This window comes from Aegilops tauschii, chromosome 3 (genome assembly GCF_002575655.3).
Source record: "Aegilops tauschii subsp. strangulata cultivar AL8/78 chromosome 3, Aet v6.0, whole genome shotgun sequence".
In the NCBI taxonomy this organism is placed as follows: Eukaryota; Viridiplantae; Streptophyta; class Magnoliopsida; order Poales; family Poaceae; genus Aegilops; species Aegilops tauschii.
The window spans coordinates 124,385,476-124,397,175 of NC_053037.3; the positions used below are offsets into that span (position 1 = coordinate 124,385,476).

Genomic DNA, 11,700 nt, shown 5'->3' on the forward strand with positions numbered 1-11,700 from the left:
TGTACCAGACCTGATGTGTGTCTTGCTATTAGCCTAGCAGGGAGGTACCAAAGTAATCCAGGAGTGGATCACTGGACAGCGGTCAAGAACATCCTGAAATACCTGAAAAGGACTAAGGATATGTTTCTCGTTTATGGAGGTGACAAAGAGCTAGTCGTAAATGGTTACGTCGATGCAAGCTTTGACACTGATCCGGACGATTCTAAATCGCAAACCGGATACGTGTTTACATTGAACGGTGGAGCTGTCAGTTGGTGCTGTTCTAAACAGAGCGTCGTGGCGGGATCTACGTGTGAAGCGGAGTACATAGCTGCTTCAGAAGCAGCAAATGAAGGAGTCTGGATGAAGGAGTTCATATCCGATCTAGGTGTCATACCTAGTGCATCGGGTCCAATGAAAATCTTTTGTGACAATACTGGTGCAATTGCCTTGGCAAAGGAATCCAGATTTCACAAGAGGACCAAGCACATCAAGAGACGCTTCAATTCCATCCAGGACCAAGTCCAGGTGGGAGACATAGAGATTTGCAAGATACATACGGATCTGAATGTTGCAGACCCGTTGACTAAGCCTCTTCCACGAGCAAAACATGATCAGCACCGAAACTCCATGGGTGTTAGAATCATTACTATGTAATCTAGATTATTGACTCTAGTGCAAGTGGGAGACTGAAGGAAATATGCCCTAGAGGCAATAATAAAGTTATTATTCATTTCCTCATATCATGAAAAATGTTTATTATTCATGCTAGAATTGTATTAACCGGAAACATAATACATGTGTGAATACATAGACAAACATAGTGTCACTAGTATGCCTCTACTTGACTAGCTCGTTAATCGAAGATGGTTAAGTTTCCTAGCCATGGACATGAGTTGTCATTTGATTAACGGGATCAGATCATTAGGAGAATGATGTGATTGACTTGACCCATTCTGTTAGCTTAGCACTTGATCGTTTAGTATATTGCTATTGCTTTCTTCATGACTTATACATGTTCCTATGACTATGAGATTATGCAACTCCCGTTTACCAGAGGAACACTTTGTGTGCTACCAAACGTCACAACGTAACTGGGTGGTTATAAAGGTGCTCTACAGGTGTCTCCGAAGGTACTTGTTGGGTTGGCGTATTTTGAGATTAGGATTTGTCACTCCGATTGTCGGAGAGGTATCTCTGGGCCCTCTCGGTAATGCACATCACTATAAGCCTTGCAAGCATTGTGACTAATGAGTTAGTTGCGAGATGATGTATTATGGAATTGTTGGGAAATGAGTTAGTTAGATGACGATCGGTATTATGAGTTTTGTGTTTTGATGTACCGAAGGTAGTTCGGAGTCCCGGATATGATCACGGACATGACGAGGAGTCTCGAAATGGTCGAGACATAAAGATTGATATATTGGACGACTATGTTCGGACACCGGAATGGTTTCGGGGAGTTTCGGACACATACCGGAGTACCGGGGGGTTACCGGAACCCCCCGGGGAGACTAATGGGCCTATTGGGCCCTAGTGGAGAAGAGGAGGGGCGGCCAAGGGCAGCCACGCGCCCCCTTCCCCCCAGTCCGAATTGGACAAGGAGGGGGGCGGCGCCCCCCTTTCCCCTCTCTCTCCTTGCCTCTCCTCTCCTACTCCCACTTGGAAGGGGGGGTCCTACTCCCGGTGGGAGTAGGACTCCTCATGGGGCGCGCCTAGGGAGACCGGCCCCCTCCCCCTCCTCCACTCCTTTATATACGGGTAGGGGGCACCCCTTGGAGACACAACAATTGATCTCTTGATCTCTTAGTCGTGTGCGGTGCCCCCCTCCACCATATTCCACCTCGATCATATCGTAGCGGTGCTTAGGCGAAGCCCTGCGTCGGTAGCATCATCATCACCGTCACCACGCCGTCGTGCTGACGGAACTCTCCCGTGAAGCTCTGCTGGATCGGAGTTCGCGGGACATCGAGCTAAACGTGTGCTGAACTCGGAGGTGCCGTACGTTTGGTACTTGGATCGGTCGGATTGTGAAGACGTATGACTACATCAACCGCGTTGTGCTAACGCTTCCGCTTTCGGTCTACGAGGGTACGTGGACACACTCTCCCCTCTCGTTGCTATGCATCACCATGATCCTGTGTGTGCGTAGGAATTTTTTTTTAAATTACTACGTTCCCCAACATTTCCTTCCCCCTCCGGCTAATAAGGCAGGGGGCGCCGGCCATGGGGAGACCCCAAGTAGGATTCAGCCTACTTGGGCGCCTCCTGGCTGCCTCCCCTCTCCCTCCCACCTATATATATGTGGGGGCGCCCCTAGCACACCCAAGACAATTGCCTAGCTGTGTGCGCCCCCCCCCCAACAGTTTACACCCCCGGTCACATTCTCACGGTGCTTAGGCGAAGCCCTGCAAGGATCACTTCACCATCACCGTCACCACGCCATCGTGCTGATGGAACTCATCTACTACCTCGACGTCTTGCTGGATCAAGAAGACGAGGGACGTCACCGAGCTGAACGTGTGCAGAACTCGGAGGTGTCGTACGTTCGGTACTCGATCGGTGGAGCGCAAAGAAAGTTGAACTACATCAACCGCATTGTGAAACGCTTCCTCTTACAGTCTACGAGGGTACGTAGACACACTCTCCCCTCGTTGCTATGCATCTCCATGGATAGATCATTGCGTGTGCGTAGATTTTTTTTTTCTTTCCATGCAACGTTTCCCAACAATTCCGTAATACATCATCTTGCAACTAACTCCTTAGTCACTTTGCTTGCAAGGCTTCTTATGATGTGTATTACCGAGAGGGCCCAGAGATACCTCTCTGATACTTGGAGTGACAAATCCTAATCTCGATCTATGCCAACTCAACAGACACCTTCGAAGATACCTGTAGAGCATCTTTATGATCACCCAGTTACGTTGTGAGGTTTGATAGCACATATGGTATTCCTCCGGTATCCGGGAGTTGCATAATCTCATAGTCGAAGGAATATGTATTTGTCATCAAGAAAGCAATAGCAGTAAACTGAACGATCAATATGCTAAGCTAACGGATGGGTCTTGTCCATCACATCATTCTCCTAATGATGTGATTCCGTTATCAAATGACAACATATGTCTATGGTTAGGAAATCTTAACCATCTTTGATCAACGAGCTAGTCTAGTAGAGGCTTACTAGGGACACGGTATTTGTTTATGTATTCACACGTGTATTTAAGTTTCCGATCAATACAATTCTAGCATGAATAATAAACCTTTATCATGAATAAGGAAATATAAAATAACTTTATTATTGCCTCTAGGGCATATTTCCTTCAGACACGACGGGGAGTCGATGATGGTCTTGCAATGAAGATTAGACCGGGTGTTTAACCTGTCCACATTGAATAGCCGGCCAAACACATGTACCCTACTAGGAACGCGAGAGTCCCAAATGTGGGTAAGAGTTGGATCCGAGAACTGGGAAGCGAGAGTGGCGTAGGCGCCCTTACTGGAGAAGGCGGTGCCGTTAAGCAAGGACCTGTCGTCGGGTACTCTTGTGAGGCACACTCCGTGCAACAAAGATCTCAAGGAAGCAAGTTCATTGGTAACGATTAAGGTTAGCCGGCTACGCAAGCCCAGACCAATCCCATCCATCATAATTTTATCAACAAGAGCGCTAGGCTCAGTATGGTTTGTAAACAATGCATGAAAGGCAGTGGAGAGTGGTTCTGGCAACAGCCAACGATCTAGCCAGAAAAAGGTTGAGGAACCATTGCCAATAGTAACCTGTGAAATCTCTCTGAGAGTGTGTAAGTGTTTGAAAATAGCTTTGCCAAGGAAGGAGGCATTTCTACCTAGACCTATGTGGAGCGGGGAATGGTTTAAAATCCAATCCTTCCAAGGCAAAAGTGGGGAGTGGAGGAATTTGAAAGCAAATTTCAACATAAGGCAGTGCTTGTAAGTTTTTAACACCTAGACCACTTGCCAGCTTGGGCATGCACACCCTGTCCCACGCAACCAGACACTTAGCCCCAGAGAAAGAGTCATCATTAGACCAGAAGAAAATCCTTCTACGTTTGTCAATATCCTCGAGAACGCTTTTAGGGAGTGAAAAGAACATCATAAAATAGGTGGGAAGGCTATCTAGCACCGCAGAAAGCAGAATGAGGCGACCACCACAAGAGAGAAGGAGAGCATCCCAACCAGCAAGGTAAATATCGCAGCGATCAATGACTGGTTGGAATGCCGACGGTGGTAATTTGTACGGGGAAAGTGGTAGTCCTAAGTATTCTTGAGAGGGGGTTTCTTGAGACACAAAATCTGGCGATGCAACATTCGTGTAGTGCAAAAACGTTTCATCATCAAGACTACATACATAAAAAAATGAATAACATAGGCACACATTACATCACAATTGCATTGAAAAGTTCGAATCACATCACAATTGCATTGATGTTTTCTTACCTTTGGGACATTTCATCGACCAAGTTGTGCACGCCAGTGGCCGTAGCGATGGGTGGCGCCCGTTCCTCCTCCACAGACGACGGCGGTCGGGAGCAACACGGCCGGGCTCCGCGAAAATATTGTCCATGGTGGCGGTGGGGGACGAGGTGCTCAGCATCAACATCTACAACGGCGGACGAGGATGGCGGCGCAGACAGGAAGAAAGAATGGAGGAGGACGACGGCTCATGCGCAAGAGGAGGGCGGTCGGTTTGGTCAATTTGGTGGGATTTTGTGTGTGTGTGGGAGAGTAGCATTTTTTTTTCCTGTGCGGATGGTGCCGGACTGTCCGCCCAAACTTTTGGGAAGGGTTTGAGCGATCCGGTTGTAGATGCTCTAAGTAAACGTTGAAGCTCATGAAACTTGCTAATTTCTTCCTGAATCCAGTTCTGAGAAATTTCAAACGGAGAACTAAGGCAAATGTTCTTTGACGAAGAGTAGTTTCTCCAGCTGCTTACAACTTGGACACTCATCACGGAGAGCCACACGAGAGACACCCACGCCGCGGGCGCTGGACGCGCCCGCTGGCCAGCACCGGAGCAGGAGAGGCCGTGGCAACGGGATCGTCCCTGAAGAGGACGACGATGACGCTGACGTTGCCCGTGCTGCCGGCGCGGACCGCGTGCTGGGCCAGCTCCTTGGCGAGCATGGTTGCCGAGACCCTGTTGCTGTCCGCCGCCGTCCCCCACGCCACGGCGCTCCGCGACCTGCTGCGCAGCTTCCGCTCCACGACGCGGCACGCCTCCACCGGCGAGACGCTGTCCCAGAGCCCGGCGGTGGCCAGGATCAGGAACTCGTCCCGCGGGTCGCGACCCACCGCCGTGACCTTGGGCTCGGCGATCATGTACTGCTTGTACAGATAGCTCCCTGCAGGGCACAGTGTTACAGTAAGATCGTTAGCTAGCTAGCATGGATCGCACAAATTAACCCAGAAATGGTCGATCGATCCGGCCAATGAGTATGTACATACCAAATGCGCGGGAGGTTGGCAGAAACTCGTCAACTGTGTTGGTGGATTCGTCCACGCGCCCCCCGCCGTTTTCCACACGCTGCTTCGCATCTGGCCTGTTTGGCTGTGACGCACACAGCATGTTCGTACGTACTGTAAGCACTTGCTCGTCGATATAAAACAGAGTAATTACATTGTTTTTCGACTATATAATTTATATACGCGAGAAGATAAATTGTGTACATGTACATGTCATCCAGGATCTTTGGGTCTCGGGTGCCAATGCACACGAATTGAAAAATATTTTAGAAATTGCAAAAAAGTCAAAAAAAACCTTGAAACTTTTTGGAATCGAACATGATCACGTGTTGTACTCATGTGAAAAGTTCCGTGAATGAATGACTTCCATGGTATTCTGAGCAGAAAAAAAAAAACAAAATTGGCACTACATAAAAGTTTCTATTCACACTTTTTGTACTCATAATTTTGTTCTCTTGCCCCTGGAGCCGGTCGAAGCTATTCCTTTACAGAAAAAAATCACACAAGTGTAACACCTGATAATGATGTTTCCAAAAAAATCAGGAATTTTTTTCTTTTTTTGCAATTTCTAAATTATTTTTTCCAATTCAGGTCCATTGGGACCCGAGACCCACCGGGTATTTGGGCATGTACTACTCTCCAAGAGTTGGAGATATATTTCCTCTGTCTAGTTTAGACTATACCCAGTGAGTACATAGATGTTTTGCAAATTACGAATTCCGCAAAACCAAAAGTTCATTAGAACTTGTATGTTCGAATAGAGACTGAGAATTGAGACATTTGTAAATCAGAAAATAAACATCATTCCATTGTTTGGAAGAATTAATCTACATTGTAGGCTACTGAGAAATTGTAAGCCCTATTAATTCGTATTAATGTTTGATTTCTATTAATAGAAATCAGGTGGTGGGTGGAGGGGTAGCCCTCTTTTTTTCATTCATGTATGCATACTGATGGTTCAGGCTTTCACCTCACATGTATAAAGCTACGAGCATAAATTGACGTCTGCACTATGTCTCAAATGGTACATTTGGATCTGACAACACACCCCACCCCAGAGGAATGGGCAAACCTTACATGGATGTTTGATGGACTAGCTTGGACCGGCTGGTCCTCATTGTCTTTGTTGGGGTTCTGCGCACACAGGAGCTGGTCATAAATAACTAGGCAATCCAAGAAAAGTTTTGGGTGGGCAATGGCTTGGCTACAGTGACATTGCACGTGCACTTCTGCCCTACAAAATTCACACGCAGAGCAGTGAAGCGACCTCAAACATCCATCATACTGTTTGGTGCCAGTGGAAAATATGCCGCATATTTTTATCACACCATAGGTATTTCCTGATCCTGTGCCACTCATGCAAACCTAAATCTTACTTACTGTTGTCACTACACAACCAAACCTACGTACTCGCCAAATGTACAAACAAGACCTCCCATGTACCAAACCATTCTTCTTGACAAGTGTCCTAGTTTTGTGCTCCTTTGTGTTCTTTGTGATCCAAGCATTTGGGAGCATCTACTGAGAATTTCAGTTGCAGAGGAAACTATAAACTTTTTAGGGGTTTGGACTCCGATTAAAGGAATGCGTTGTGCGATGACCTCTAAAATTTCTTGGAATCCGAATACAAGATCGCACCTAACTTAAGATTCTCCTTTTTACTTCAAAAATAGCCTTAGAAATGGATGGCTTGTGAGTCTACTACTTACTACACAAGTACAGATTAATTACTTGCCAGATTTCCATGGTACAACTGACAAATCACATCTAGCTTGTGATACGCGACATATAGAGCTTTTGCATGATCTCCAAAAAGATACGAGACATAGAGCTTTCGCATGATCTCCAAAAAGATACTACGAGACATGCATAGAGCTTGCATGATCTCGAGAAAAAACCCTCGTAGCTTCGCCCTCTGTGCTCGATCGGAAATGAAGTACGAACTAGGCACAGCTAGTGAAATTAAAGTATAATCATCGGAAAGATACTGCTGTAATTACCCGGTGCTCGGAGGTGAGCTGCAAGATCTCGCCGCCGCGGGAGATGACGGCCCTGGAAACGCCCGCAGTTGGCGAGCACCACGTACTCCTCCAGGACCAGCGCCACGAGAGCCGTCGCGCCGGCGACCGACGCGTCGACACCGCCTGCTCCCTCCAGCAGCTCCGCGTCCACTGTCTGGAACGCGTCCGCCATGGCCGTCCTCCACCATCTCTCCACGTCTCCCTGCGGCCCGTGGAGGAACCGCGGGGCCTCGGCGACCAGCTCGCGCAAGATCTGGTCCGCGATGACGCCGTGCAGCCGCTCCGTCAGGTAATTGGCGACGGCCGCGCCCGAGTGGCCGTCGAAGACCCCGAAGTAGTCCAGCCCCATGGGCGGCGACAGCACCGTGAACGACGGCACGGCAGCCAGGGCGCCCGTCAGCTCCGGTTGCCGGCCTTTGAGGGCGGACAAGCCGTAGGACACGTACAGCGCAGGACATGAACCCCATCCCCATCCAAGCGACGACGGTCCCGCCGGTGCCGCCGTCTCCGCTGCAGCGGCCTCACCGTTGGTCGGCATCACTATCTAACTCGTCTTTGCCGCGTTCCGGGAGAGACGGGGGGACCTCTGCAGCTTGGCTTCCGAATAGTGGTGCCCGAGGATGTCTTAAATCCTCCTTGGAGGTTCGTCAAATCCAGGCCTTACATGTCGGCGGATGACGTCCGGTCATGTCCGCGGACAATGATCATGCAGGTATTAAAAATATGCCTGCACAACCGGATTCATCAAATTGAATCCTTAAATTCATACTAGTCTCATGCAAAATAAAATTACATATATCATTAGATACATATCATCGGACTACCAAAAATTGACATGTTCTGCTACGAATGGAACAACAATGAAAAAAGTCGTCCTTGCCCTTGTCGTCTTTAATAGTGGCCGAAGACACAAAACAAATCGAGGCGGATCCAACCATGGCACGAACCGTCGTGCTTTGCTCTTTTGCCATGGCACGGACTGCCCTCCTTCGCTGCTTGTCGGTGATGTGGGCACAAAGGGCTTCCTCCTCCCGTGTCGGCGTGTGATTCCGCCGGCTCCGCCTTAAGGGCTACCATGGCATCCCGCGCCCGCAGCCTCGCGCAGCGGGCATGCCGTGCCTCTTGCTCGTTTTGGCTGCAAACCATGGAGGCGGATATGGCCTCCGTTTGGGCTCCCGGCGCCGCAGGGACGAGGCGTCACCTATGTGATTCTGTCGGCCAAGCCGGGTTGCACCGCCATGCGATGATCACCGTTTTCGGCGAGGCCACGGTCACGCGCCTTCATCCACCGGCCTCGACTGATTCTATGGATTCCCGCTGAATAAATTTCAACCGCGGGAGGTTGCACTCCTCCCGGGAGTGTCGAAGAGTAGCGCTGACAGTCATTCCTCCTCGGAACCACAAGGGATGAGGTCCCAGTCCTCAGATCCGGACCTCTCGAAGTCGAATAGTGCCCACCATGAAGGTGTACGCCGGAGTTCGCCGAAGAGGAGCTTGGATACTGTGAGAGGGGAGTGAAGTGGACTGGAGTGCGGCTAGAGTTTCGTCCGAACTGCGGATAGGGTTGACTATATGTGGGGTCGGTGGGCCAATGTGGGACGGATCTCACGTGTTGGGCACGTCTGGATGTGTCCATATCTACCCCACCTATGAGATGAATATGGGGTTGCCAGTCAATCCGGGCATTTGGGTTGCGTTTCAGGCGTCCGGTTGGGTAGCAATTTTACGTTTGGACAATCCATAGCACTCCCAAGGATCTGCTTGTAGAAGTCCTTAGAGCAACTCCAACGCGGCGACCCATTTCGTCCGCGCGCGTCCATTTGGGTCGGCGCGGACAGAAAAGTCGGCCCAACGCGCCGACCCAAGCGGACACTCGTCTGCTTTTCATCCGCCTGCCGACCCATTCCCGACCCATTTTTTAGCCGGATTTGCATCGGCGCGGACACGAGATGGACGCACGCGCGCCGGCCTACTCCTTCCCTCTGGCCTGCTGGTCGGTGGCACATTGACCATCCTCTCCCATTCCAACAACAAACCCTCGCCCGCCTCCTTCGTCGCCGACGCCCATTTTTCCGGTGACTCTGCCAGCTGCCGGCGCCGCAAAATCCCCTTTGCAACACCGCCACCTCCCATGTCGCCCGCCACTGCCATCTTGCCACCGGGGAACCGAAAGCTGCCCACCCCCGCTCCTCCGACACAGTCGCAACCGCAACCAAGAAGCCGCCTCGCCGCCCCGACCAGATCCTCACCGGCGCGCTCGTCAGACACCGGCACGCTCGTCAGACGCCGCCAGGGCAGCTAGCTGGTCTGAGGGCGGCGCGACTCCCTTCGCTGGCCGTCTCCTTCGTCGACGCTCGCAAGCTGTTTGAGAGTTTGCCAAGGTACAAAATGGACTCCGCCGACGAGTTCTTTTCTCACAATTTCCTTTGCGACTCCGACGATTCCTCGTCCGATGATGAGGAGGAGATCTTGGCTGCCGTGTTGGTCCATCACCACCTCAATAGCCAACGCCCGTCGTTCCGTGGCTCCATTCCGGGGCACCTTCCGGCGTTGAATCGCAACCGATAGAGCGGACATTTCCTTCTTTGAAAGGACTACTTTGACACAACAAACCCGTTGTTCAAACATCAGAAATTCCGCCGCCGTTTCCGTATGAGTAGGCATACTTTCAACCATATTAGAGAGGGGGTGGTCGGCTATGACGACTATTTCGAGTGTAAAGAGGATGCCGTTGGAAAGATTGGTTTCTCCTCTTATCAAAAATGCACTGTCGCCATCCGAATGCTTGCATATGGAGTGCCCGGTGATCTCATTGACGAGTATGTCCGTATGAGCGAGTCTACATGCCTAGACTCCCTGTATAAGTTCTGCAAGGCTGTTATTGCTGTGTTTGGCCCTGAGTACTTGAGAGGGCCGACTCCTGAAGATACAGCCCGTTTATTGGCGATGAATGCCAATAGGGGCTTCCCAGGGATGCTTGGCAGCATAGACTGCATGCGCTGGGAGTGGAAGAACTGCTCTTCTTGGCAAGGTCAGTATAAGGGCCACTCTCAAGATCTCTGGATCTGGCACTCTTTCTTTGGCATGGCCAGATCACACAATGATATCAACGTGCTTCATCGCTCGCAGGTGTTTGCTAGGCTTGCCGAAGGCAACAACCCACCGGTAAACTTTACTATCAACGGCCACAACTACGACAAAGGATACTACTGGGTGACGGTATCTATCCTCAGTGGACCAGTATTGTGAAGACAATCCCCAACCCTGTCGGAGAGAAGAGGAAAAGATTTGCCCAAGAGCAAATGAGTGCTAGGAAGGACGTCGAGCGTGCCTTTGGTGTTTTGCAATCTTGATGGGGCATCGTTCGGTATCCTGCTAATACTTGGAGCACGCAGAAACTGTGGGCGGTGATGACTGCTTGTGTGATCATGCACAATATGATCGTAGAAGATGAGCATCCGAAACGTTTTTTTCGGCTTGCAAAACTATGCGAGACATTTTTACTTTTATTCAGCTTGTAAAACTATGCTATTTATTAGGTTGTGGACTATATGTTTGCTTGTGAAATAATGCAAAAGTTGTGTGTGAAATAATGCAAAAGTTGTGCTATTTGTTGAAAAAGGGCGGCCGGCCTGCCACGCCGGCACATATGGGTCGACGCGTTGGATGCACTGCCGACCCAAATTTTAAACAGAGCGGACGCCGGGCGGGCGGCCGACCCAAACGGACAAAAAACGAACAAAAATGCCATCCGTTTGAGTCGGCGCGTGGGAGGTGCTCTTAGGACTCCCAAGGATCCGAGTGTCCAGAGACCAAAACTCAGCTGTAAAGGGCCCTTGAGAAGTAACTAGCAGAGTGGCAAGATATCAAAAAAAAACTAGTAGAGTGGCATGCATGATATGAGCCATGTGCACTAGATTTACTAGAGTATATTATATTTACTGTCTTAGATTTTGATATGGTATCTAGTGCATAATAACTTTGACTAGTATTTGCAAATGAGTATGCTTGTGGAAGTTATACTTTGATTGCACGCATTCTAGGGCAATATCATCTATTTTAGAAACGAAGGGAATTCCAGTTTTTCTTGAATTATTCCTCGGTGCTGCCATTATTGGATTTACCACTATATTAGATTTGATATATTAATTAAATACTATAGCAATAGGAAAAAATCATGCTTGACAATGTACAAATTTGTTGTTGTTGTTTGTTGTACAAT

At 49.4% G+C, this 11,700-nt stretch overlaps 1 pseudogene; it reads right to left on the reverse strand.

Moving 5' to 3' along the window:
• Positions 1-4,328: 4,328 nt before the first annotated feature.
• Positions 4,329-8,016, reverse strand: LOC109770997 (probable protein phosphatase 2C 8; annotated as a pseudogene).
• Positions 8,017-11,700: the final 3,684 nt, after the last annotated feature.